At 47.6% G+C, this 11,427-nt stretch overlaps 2 non-coding genes across 2 annotated transcripts; both read right to left on the minus strand.

Annotated features, from left to right (window-relative positions):
* Positions 1-4,760: 4,760 nt before the first annotated feature.
* LOC112614734 lies at positions 4,761-4,924 on the minus strand. Its single transcript, XR_003117122.1, has one exon. It is a non-coding gene; the product is annotated as a U1 spliceosomal RNA (small nuclear RNA).
* A 5,872-nt stretch (positions 4,925-10,796) lies between these two features.
* Positions 10,797-10,870, minus strand: TRNAN-GUU. The gene has a single exon. It is a non-coding gene; the product is annotated as a tRNA-Asn (tRNA).
* Positions 10,871-11,427: the final 557 nt, after the last annotated feature.

An 11,427-nucleotide genomic window follows, 5' to 3' on the forward strand; every position in this document is an offset into this window, starting at 1 on the left:
AGGTTTTGCCAAGATTCCGAAATTAGGAATCCAGTGTCTGAAAAACTCTACTAGGCCTAGGAAGTATTGGATTTCTTTAGCGTCTTGGGGAGGAGAAAGATTTTGTATTAGAGTTAAACGGTCTGTGGTGAGCGAGCGCGTTGTGGGAGTGATTTCAATGCCTAAATATATGACACATTGTTGTGAGAGTTGAGCTTAGTATTTGGATACTCGGTAACCTTTGGATCCTAGATGATTAAGGAGGATTGCAGTGTCCAAAAGAGAGTCCTGTCTCATGGGACTACAGAGTAAAAGGTCATCTACATATTGGAGAATTTTACTATTTGTAAGAGGACAGGAGGCCAAGTCTTTTGCAAGGGCTTGCCCAAAGAAATGGGGGCTATCTCGGAACCCTTGGGGAAGCACTGTCCATGTCAATTGGGTGGAGGCATGGGTGTCTGGGTCTTCCCATGTAAAGGCAAAGAGAAACTGACAATCTGGGTGTAAGGGAATAGAGAAAAATGCATTTTTTAGATCTAGCACAGTAAAGTGTGTTGTGTTAGATGGGATAAGAGAGAGAAGGGTATAGGGATTGGGAACTACTGGATGGGTGGGGCAAACAGCCTCATTGATAAGACGAAGATCTTGCACTAACTGAAAAGTCCCATCTGCCTTCTTTACAGGTAGGATTGGGGTGTTACAGGGGGAATGAGTGGGGATGAGGATGTGTTGGCTGAGTAACCTAGTAATGATTGGTTTTAGTCCTCATAAGTGTTGTGGAGAGAGAGAGAACTGTGGGCGGGTTGGAAACCCGGGTTTTTAAGTTTTATGAGTATTGGTGAATGATGGTCCGCCACGACAGGAGTGGAGGTGTCCCACACTTCGGGGTCTATAGGAATGGGGAAATTAGGGAAAGGGTTAGTAGGGTTGTTGGAGTCATTTGAGTTAGTTAATACTAGAAGTAGATGGCAGGCGGGGTGGGGGGAGCTAGTAGGAAGGGAGATACAGGCTTTCAGTTGGCTTAGGATATCTCAGCCTAGTAGAGGAGTGGGGCATGAGGGGATGATGAGGAATGAGTGTGCAAAATAGTTATTGGCCAGGCAGCAATTAAGAGGTGGTGTTCTAAGAGGACTAGACGGAGTGCCTCCAACTCCTGTAACTGAAATGTGAGATGGGTGACTAGGTCCACTAAATGATGGCAAAACAGAGTAGGTAGCCTCCATACCCACAAGAAAAGAAACTGGCTTACCCACTACCTGAAGAGTTACCCGAGGCTTGGCGAGGGTGATGGGGGTCCCCGAGTCCAGGCGCCTTCAGTCGTCGTCTAGGTGTAAGAGCTGGAAGGAGCTCCCAGGGTCCTGAGAAGGGACATCACGTTGACACGCTATGCCCGTTTTCAGGGTGGGGCAATCTGACTTCCAATGCCCTTCTTCTTGGCAAGCCGGGCAGGGTGTGGATGGCGGGCGAGGATTGGGACAATGACTTGCCCAATGTCTGCGTTTGCCACACTTAAAACACGGTTGTGTTGGACCTGAAGGTTGGGCCTGTGGGCATTTGTCAGCCCAATGACCTGGGGTGCCGCACTTATAACAGGCCCCCTTTGTTGCCTTAGTTGGCTTACCTCCTGGCCTGGGATTGAGATTAGGTTGCAGGGCTGCCACTAGTGCTTGGGCATTGAGGGCTGCCTTCTGTTTGGCTTGTTTTGTCTCTGGGCCTCAGCTGTCTCTTCTCGCGAATTAAAAACTTTAAAAGCTAGCTTGACTAAATCTTGGATGGGGGTATGAGGACTATCTTCGGCTTTTTGGAGTATTTTCCTAATATCTGGGACCGATTGTGAAATAAAATAAGATGCCAAGATAATGGCCCCGGCTGGGGAGGCTGGGTCTAATCGGGTATACTGGGTTAAAGCCTCTGTTAGCCTATTTAAGAATGTGGCTGGATTTTCATCTGGACCTTGAATAATTTCTTTTAATTTATTAAAATTAACTATTTTGTTTGAGGCCGCCTGCATACCTGCCAAGAGGCATTGGGTCATGATGTCTCACCTTCGGCGACCCGGCTGGCCTACTTGGTAGTCCCATTCTGGGTCAATAGATGGGACTGCTTGTTCCCCTACTGGAACAGCAGCATCCGTTAAGTGTAACTGATCTGCATGCTGCCTGGCTGCCACTAGGATGTGCTCTTGCTCCTCAGGGTTTAGAGTAGAGGTAAGAATGACATGGAGGTCGTGCCAGGTTAGATCATTGGCCTGGCACAGGTACCTGAATTCTTTGGTATAAACCGCAGGGTTGGCAGAGAAGTCTCCTAAGCGTTTTTCAATCTCGGAAAGATCTGCTAGTGAGAAAGGGACATGGACCCTGACTATACCTTCTGCACCGGCCACCTCGCGTAGTGGGGCCAGAACTGTAGGGGGATGAGGGGTAGGAGTGGGGGTAGGAGCAGGGCTTGAACAATCTTTGGAACGGGTGTGACAGGATATGGGTGAATCAAGGTGGCAAGAGGGAGGTGCCGAGGGGGCGGGGGAAGGGGCGGCAGGTGGAGCCAAGGTAGAGGTGGAATTGGAAGGCGACGGAGTGTAGGGTGGAAGGGAAGGGGAGGCGGCTGCTGGAGGTCTGAAATGGGAGTTTCCGAGATCCTCGAGCAGGTGGGACAGGAAGGATGACTCCTCTTTGTCCGACCCCACGGGGACCCCAGCCCTGGCCAACATGACTTGGGCCAAGGAGCATTGGCTACATAAATCTGGTCGAGAGCATAAATCCCAAAATCCTTGTATATAATTTATTTCACACCACTTGCCTAGGCGCTGGCAAAAATTGCTGAGGTTGATTAAAATATTACGATCTAGGGTGCCTTCAGGCGGCCATAGGGACTGATTGTCTAGTTTATATTGCGGCCATGCCACAGTGGAGAGGAAAATTAGTCGCTTTCGCTTTAGATCCTGCTCTAATTGAAGGGTTTTTAGGTTGCCTAATAAACACCCTAAAGGGGTGTCTCGCAGAATTTTGGACTGGGGATTACCCATTGCCTTTCTTTGGCTAATGGAAACCGGGCTCTGGCTGACTCCAAAGCGTCCTTTGGAATCACTAGAGACCGGCAGCTGGTGGAGCCATAAGTGGATGGAGAGACTTCTGAGCAGACGTCTCTGTCTCAGAAGACTTCCTGTGGGTCACCTGGTGACCTTAAGGGTGGCCTCGGGCCTGCGCAGGACTTCTTGGCCAAGGAGTGGGAAAGAAAGACAAAGGGCACTTACCCCAGAAGATTCTGGAGGAATGAATTGGTAGAAAGCGGTTCTTTGGGTCCTGGTCCATCCTAGGCGTGGGAGGAGGAGGCTCCTCGGACCTTGGGGGGCCCTGAGGAGGGGTCTCCTCACGGGTTTGGGCACCACCTGATTTATTTAATTTCTTTCAGTCAGGAAAGAGTTAGGCACTGGAGGCAAGTGGTAGGAAAGAAAGAACTTTATTGACCAACGGGTCAGGGCTCTTGGGCGAGGTTCACAGGTCCTCTAAGTGGGGACACAGAAGTCCCGCCGGGGCTCTCGGGCGAGGTTCCTCGGACCACAAGCAATAGGGCCGCGGAAGTTCGCGCTGGCGCCTGCCGGCTGCGACTTTTATGTCCTGGGCTTGGAAATGGGAGGGCAGTGGGTGGGATAAGGGCGTGCCAGGGGCGTCTCGGTAGTAAGTTTCCGTTTCCTCAAATTGACTTCACGTGGCGCCTGCTCAGTTGGTCTGCTTTTTTCCCGGGCTCGAGCTGCATTTTCCCGTGCGCGGGTAAGTTGGATGATGAAGAACCCAGAAATAGTAAGGGCTGCGTCTTTTCTGTTCACCTTCCTCCATCTTGTCCTTTTCCCCTTCACCCAGACAGTACTAACGCGTGTCAGGTGTAAACCACAAGTTGAGAGAGAGCTAAGTATTTTCTGTCCATGAAGGTGATAAGCGAGGGCCTGAAGAAAGAGGGAAGGGGGAGGACACTGGCGCCAGAAATGGGAAAGGGCTGCTTGGGGGTGGGAAGGATGGGTGGGGGTGCTATCTAGAAAGCTGCCTGGCAATGGATGTAGGATGTGGAAGCGAGACATCAAACAAGAAGCTGTCACTTGAATAAAGTCTGAAGAAAGACTAGATATGTAAACGGCAGGAGACAGCAGGGAAACTGGACCCGGCTCCTCCTAAAACTTCCTGCGTTACATTTCAGGGAGGATCGCAGCGCATTTCAGCCAAGACCTGTGAGACTGCGGTTCTGACCTGCGGGCCTCGATGAATATGCACTAGGGACCTGGACGCTGCGAGAGCCGTTCCCCTACACAAAGTACGCATATTATGTGTACATCCCAGCGGGGACACTAAGAGCTCCAAAGGCCCTGTTTTCTTCCCAAAGAACAGCGCCCGTGTGCGTAGTTTGTACCTGGCTCTATGAAGTGAGAACGCATTCCCCCCTAGCACAGAAATCCTACAAACTACTGTGGGGGCTGCAGTTAGAAGCGGAAGCTGTATAAAAGGTGACTGGGGGCTAGGGAACAACACGAAGATTTTTACAGATCGTGAGAACCCAAGACACTGGAGACCATGGACCAATCTCTGCAGAAGGCAGCCCCCCATAGAAAGGGAAGAGCTGTGCGGCCTTCACGGTAGTTACATTATGTTGCAAGGGCTGACGCTTCTTATTTCTCCTCTGACAGAATCAATATGTTACTTACCATTTTCCAGCCTTCCACGGTAAGAATGACATTTACACGCCACACGAAACACAAAGTTTAATACACAACCTATTCTTTTAACTAAAAGGTTCAGGGGAAAGCGCGAACGCAGTCCCCCACTACCACAAATTATGCAGTCGAGTTTCCCACATTTGGGGAAATCGCAGGGGTCAGCACATCCGGAGTGCAATGGATAAGCCTCGCCCTGGGAAAACCACCTTCGTGATCATGGTATCTCCCCTGCCAGGTAAGTATGAGTTTCTGCACCTCCGCCCCGCCACAGCCTCATACGCCTCACCCTTTACACACAAGGTCACTTGCCCCGCGCACTCTCGAGTCCTTCTAGCCCTGACAGACAACTGGGACTCTCAGGTCCGACCAGCGGTCCTGAACCCGCTCCTACAGCACGGGAACTCCTTCGTGGCGAAGCAGCAGGTGGGGAAGCAGCAGCCCCTGCGCTGCCTCATCTACATAGAAGTCGCCCTCTCCGTGATGTCACTGACAGTGCCCTTCCCAATCCACCCTCTGCTTTTCTGCCACTCAGCAGACCAACCCGCTGCAGAGCCCACAAGGGGAAGTGACGTCTACCATCTCTCTTTTTTCCTCCCGCCCCCGCATCTGTTCTCTCCCAAAAAAGCTGGTCGTTAGCCTGTGTTGAGTAGCAAGCTTTTGGCGGCCAGATGGAGCCTGGGAATCCTTCTTCAAATAATGGCTTTTAATTCGCAGACTAGAACGTTTAGGATTACAAAAGAAACCGGTTCTCTTCACATCCTTATCCTTGGGATGTAGCATTCTGCTTGAAATTGGAAGCAGTTTAATATCAGAGAGAAACCATATTTATGAAAGTAAAGAGGCTGCTCAGATGACTGCAAACCAGCCTTCCTTACTGATTTTATCACTGGTAATGTTATAAAGACAGTTGTCCAGTTTCATGAATCTTGTAGTTTTTTTTTTTTTTTTTTTTTTTCCCAAATTCAGTATTGTAGAAAAATACGCTGCCCCAGAAGAGATTATTGGATACTCTCAAACGTGGTGTTGGACTTTGTCATCTCTTGCACAGCCATCTCCAGACCTCAGTGCTTACTTCATGTTAGTATTTTATATTCTGCAAAGACAAAAACTAAAATAATCCAAATTTGACACAAATACCTGGGATACATCTTATTTGAGATGTTTAACAAATGTCTGGATCATCTTCTTATATTGGATTATGGCGCAAGAAACACTGTGAAGTAAGCAAAGTTGGGATGTCCAAGTCAAAGACCATTTGAATATTTCCAAGTAGATTTGAGACAGGAATAATACAGAGTGGTCACAGGATAACAAATTCTAGGCAGCAGATTTACCTGACTTAAGGTTATGGGCTCATAAGACGCTGAAAAACCAGTGTGGACCAAGCTGGGTAAGACTGACTGGACCCAATGTGGTGCTGGATTTAACGTAGGTTTTACCTAGGCCCTCACTATATGCTCATTAACATACTAAATCACACACCCACCAGTGCCATGACAGTTCTGAGACCAGTGTTTGATGTAAAAATGGATGGCACCACAGTTCCGAGACATCTCCACCTTTACCCAGGAATTTTCATTAATATTCCACTCCATTGTTAAAGTAACCCATCAGGATGAAACCCCCGAACCCATTGTTCTCTCTCGGGTATGCATGAAATCCCCTTTTTTGAGTGTGTACTTTTTGCTTTGCAATAAATCTCTTCTTTCACTGTTTGCGGACTCATCCTTGACTTCATTCTTGAGATAGTATCAAGAGCCTGACAACCACGGCTGGGGTCGAGATCCCACCAGTGTCTGGGGACCTCCCCCAGCCCACCAGTATCACATTCTATTCCATTGCTGAAACCACAAAATATCGAGTGGGGAGTTCTCCTTGGAGACCATAAAGTAAAGATTCATAAAGTAAAGATTCTGTGGCATGGTGGCCAGTCAGGCCACTGGAAGTCATGGAAAAATATTTCAAACGAGGGATTAGGTGACAGTATAGTAAATACTAAATACTAAAGCTAGGCCCCATTCCCTGGATAGTGACAGAGAGACACACAGTCCACGTAATAGTGGAGAAATACTTTCTGGGTATCTGACCAGCCTTTGTGGAAAGAACTGGCACCATCCTGCAGATGTAACTGACTGATGGGTTCTTCCTGCCCACTGTACACACGAAATCAATTCGTGGAGACCATGGCATTGCAGTAAAGAGTTTCATTGACACAGGCCAGCCACAACCTGTGGGAGACAGAGTTATTACTCAAATCAATCTCACTGAAGGCTTGGAGGTAAGGGATTTTTCATAGATAGTTTGGTGGGGAGGGGGCTAGGGTTTGGGCAGTGTGGATCGTTAGGGATGAAATCACAGGGAAGTGGAAAATGGCCCTCCTGCATTGAGTCAGCTTCTGGGTGGGGGCTAAGGGACTGGTTGATTTTCGGGCCAAATGGTGCCATCCAGTAGTCAGAAATGCAAAAGCCTGAAAAGATATCTCAAGAGGCCAATCTTAGGTTCTAAAATAGTGATGTTCTTCACAGCAGTAATTGGGGAAGCTGCAAATCTTGCGACCTCTGGAATAATGGCTGATAATTATTTAACAAGGCATACATCTTAGTAGAATTCAGGCTCCTTTCATCCTTCTAACTTGGTGGCCTTTCATTAGTTTTACAGGGGTAATTTAGTTTTGGGGAAAGTTATCATTTAAACCAACCTTTTTGGCTGTCCCCAACATTTTTGGCACCAGGGACTGGTATCATGGAAGACAATTTTTCCATAGAAGGTGATGGTTTCTGGATGAAACTGTTCCACCTCAGGTCATCAGGCATTAGTTACAGTCTCATAAGGAGTGTGCAATCTGGATCCCTCACATGCGCAGTTCCCAATAGGGTCCGAGCTCTGATGAGAATCTAATGCAGATGTTTATCCGACAGGAAGCAGAGCTCAGGCGGTAATGCTCCAAAGCCTGCAGCTCACCTCCTGCTGTTCGGTTGGGTTCCTAACAGGCCATGGACCAGTACCTGTCTTGTGACCCTGGGGGTTGGGGATCCCTGATTTAAACTATAAACACAAGTTTTCCCAAAGAGAGCTTGGGAGAAATTGCACAGGAATGAGCAAAGACAGCCAGCCTGTGAGGCTAGAACCAAGATGGAGTCAGCCATGTCAGCTTTCTCTTATTGTCACAATTTTGCAAAGGTAGTTTCTGAGGGACTACACTGGACACTTGTTAAAAGCATCAGACAGATCTTATTGTATGTACTACAGTAGGCAAGAGAGACCAACAGAGAACTGAGCTCAACCTCAAATACAGCAGGAAGAGTTGAAGATTATAGCCAATTGGCAAGGTAAGAAAGTCAGTGGATGGAAAATTACTAAGAGGAACTTGATTAGCTATCAAAGGTGGTTGGGAGGACTCTTGCTAAACTAGACTCAACAGTACTCTTTTCTAAAACTGGACTTGGCAAGCAAAGAACTAATAGAGAAAAGGGCTCAGAGGAATCTACTAAGGTTTGGTCAAAGATGGAGTCCTTGTCAACTCTACATTGAAGCTTCTGCAAATAAACGAAGACCAATCAAATGGGGAAAAAAGCAAAGGCTATTTATTCTGAGCTTGCTATAGCAGGGGATCAGCCACTATTACTTGTGTTTTGGCAGAGACTTGAAGCCAGTCAGAAGGGTGGGAAAGCTTTTTAAAAAGAAAGGCTTCAGGTATGCTTGGACTGGACGCTGTCAGCATGATGAAGCTGTAGATAGATGGAGAAAATCAAAATATTTTACCCCAGAATATATTTCTTTGGCATATTTTAAGATGGCTGTCAGAGAGCCAGCAAACAGAAGTAACTCTGCAAAACTGTCTTTTGTAGGGGAAATTTATACCTGCAGAAAATCTGCATTAATCCAGCCTTCCCTTGTCAGGATTGAGAAATAAAAATAAGCCCTAGGCCCTACAACCAACTGAACCGACCCCCTCTTGGCTGACAGGACCGCAGAGAAACCTTGAAAGCTGTTTCTGGCTGTGACAGAATAGGAGGTCGGACATGCCCCCCTTAAAATCCCTCCCTCACTAACTGCCATTATGAGGCAGGAGAACAGCAGAGGGAATTGGAAGTTCGATAAAAGACACAATGAGTAAAGGCACAAACAGAAGCAAGGTGATGGGGCAGAAGAGCAAGAAGCAAGAAAAAAGGCAGAAGTTGAGCAGCCAAAACAAAAAGTAAGATTAAAAAAAAGCAAGCAAGGCCGGGTGCGGTGGCTTACTCCTGTAATCCCAGTATTTTGGGAGGCCAAGGCAGGCAGATCGCCTGAGGTCAAGAGTTTGAGATCAGTCTTGCCAACTTGTTGAAACCCTGTCTCTACTAAAAATACAAAAAATTAGCTGGGCGTGGTGGTGCACCCCTGTACTCCAGGCTACTCAGGAGGCTGAGATAGAAGCATCGCTTCAACCCGGGAGGGGGAGGTTGCAGTGAGCTGAGATTGCGCCACTACACTCCAGACTGGGCAACAGAGAGAGCCTCTGTCTCAAAAATAAAAAATAAAAAAAAAATAAAAAGGCAAGCAAGGACCCCATTGCTGTCAAGATCCAAACCAGTAAAGGGGCAGCTCCTCAGAGATAGAAAGTGCATTTGAGGAAAAAAGTATCCTTAACATAACTCTATATGATAATCAGCTCATTAAAACTCAGGCATATGGACTGCATATCATGCATTTACTTAAAATTATGGGATGGAGGCAATGTGCAAGCACACAAGGGCCAAAGTAACTAAGCAACCCACCTATCAGTCTAAACGCAAACACTGGCTACAGATTACGCATCCTCGTGAAGAGAAGGAAAAAAATCACACAGAAACAGACCCAAAGTACATCAAACTAATACTGATCTCATCTCCCAGAGGTCAGCCCACTCTCCCCACTCTGAGAGTGTTACTGTGCTTAATAAACTTTTGCTTTGCTTTGCTGCTTTGTGTGTGTCATGCACAGTTCTTTGTTTGGGACACCAAGAGCCCAGAACTGCACAGCACCATCTGGTAAGAATTAGGATTTTTTTTCCCTAAGGGTTAACAAACCAACTCTTTGGAAAGACTTGCTTCACTACTGTTATCAACCAGCAACCTGACACTTTCCCTGCCTTTTGTGGTTTTGACAAAGCAAGCAAGCAGCATTCCCTCCTGATAAGAGACCACCGACCTAGGAATGATTCTGGCCAGACTACAGAGGATGTGCAGTGAGGGTTTTAATGTCCTCTGCTTCAGCTTTTGACGTCAGAGGGCCACAAACTCCACTCTCAGATAGCTAATGCCACCATTTTATGAACATGGGCCCCATGGAGAGGCACAAAGCGCAATTGCACATCTTCCCATTTTTCCTCTTATAAATATTCATATTGGAATATTATTAGGTATTGCTCCCGTGAAAGATACATTTGCAGAATGTACTCAAATTAGAAGCATTATATAAACACTATAATGTAGCAATGGCGCATCCAGTTCTCTACACTATAGAAATATCTGCGGTGTAGACATTTCCACAATGACCAAAGATATGTGTACAAGAATGTTGACTGCAGCATTCTTTGTAATCCTAAAACCATGAAACCAACCTCATCCCAAAAACATTTATTTATTTATTTATTTATTTATTTCTTTTTGAGATGGAGTCACACTCTGTTGCCCAGGCTGGAGTGTAACCATCCCAGCTCACTGCAGCCTCCACCTCCCAAGTTCAAATGATTCTCCTGCCTCAGCCTCCCGAGTAGCTGCGATTACAGGGACATGCCACCACACCTGGTTAACAAAAACATTTTGAAAAGGGTTAAATAAATCATGCACAAACTGGGGAAAAATACTGTTTTCAAAAATGATGGAGAGGATGACTATGATGATGACTGATTCCACTGGTCACATTATTGATAGAACAATCAGTAAGTCCAGGCACATCCTGGAGATACTACTGGACTCTTATTACTAAAATATGAAAAACTGGAGGCATGTAAATTACTCGTTTAAGCGTATAACGGACTGAATTAGAATTTTATCACGCCAGAAGTGGGTTCCTAGCACTCCGTTTCAGGATAAAATCTTCCCCATTTATGTAGTGATTGACAATGCGTGCATGCTTTAAAAGTTGCAATAAGCGTCCCTGGGTGGGCTCGAACCACCAACCTTTCGGTTAACAGCCGAACGCGCTAACCGATTGCGCCACAGAGACAAGTGTTAGCTACTCTAGTAGGCGATATAGGAAGGGCACACTCACTAAACTTCCTCTGTCCCTTTTATTCTCAGGGTCCGCCCGGCAGGACGACTGAGCAAGGCCTTGGAAAGCCAGAGAGATTACAGCGATGAGTTGCGCTGGTCACATTGGATACCTGCGCGTTAGGAGATTTTGGAGCCAGACGGAGAGCCGAATGGCCTTCGCCTGCCCTGCCCCTCTCCTGCTTCAGAAGCCCCCAGAAGCTCCCCGGTCGGCCACCCAGTTCGAGCCGCCAGGGGTCCCAAGGGAAACTGGACTCCCGGCGGGCTCCCGGGATGGTTCTCCCCGTTCTTTGTGCCGCCTTCAGCAAGTGAGGGAGCCTGTGCCCACCCCGCCCAGTCGCTTTCGGGGTCGCTGCGGAGCTGCCGCTGCCATCTTCGGATCCTGTATCCCGCACGGGGGCTCCACCAGGGCAGGGATGGTGGCGAGGGTTGCTCGTGGGTCCCCTTGCGGGGAGTAGGGTCTGGCACTCACCAGGGCGCCGGACTAGGACTTGCCGAATGAATCCATCGTCG

This window comes from Theropithecus gelada, chromosome 1 (assembly GCF_003255815.1).
Source record: "Theropithecus gelada isolate Dixy chromosome 1, Tgel_1.0, whole genome shotgun sequence".
NCBI lineage: Eukaryota > Metazoa > Chordata > Mammalia > Primates > Cercopithecidae > Theropithecus > Theropithecus gelada.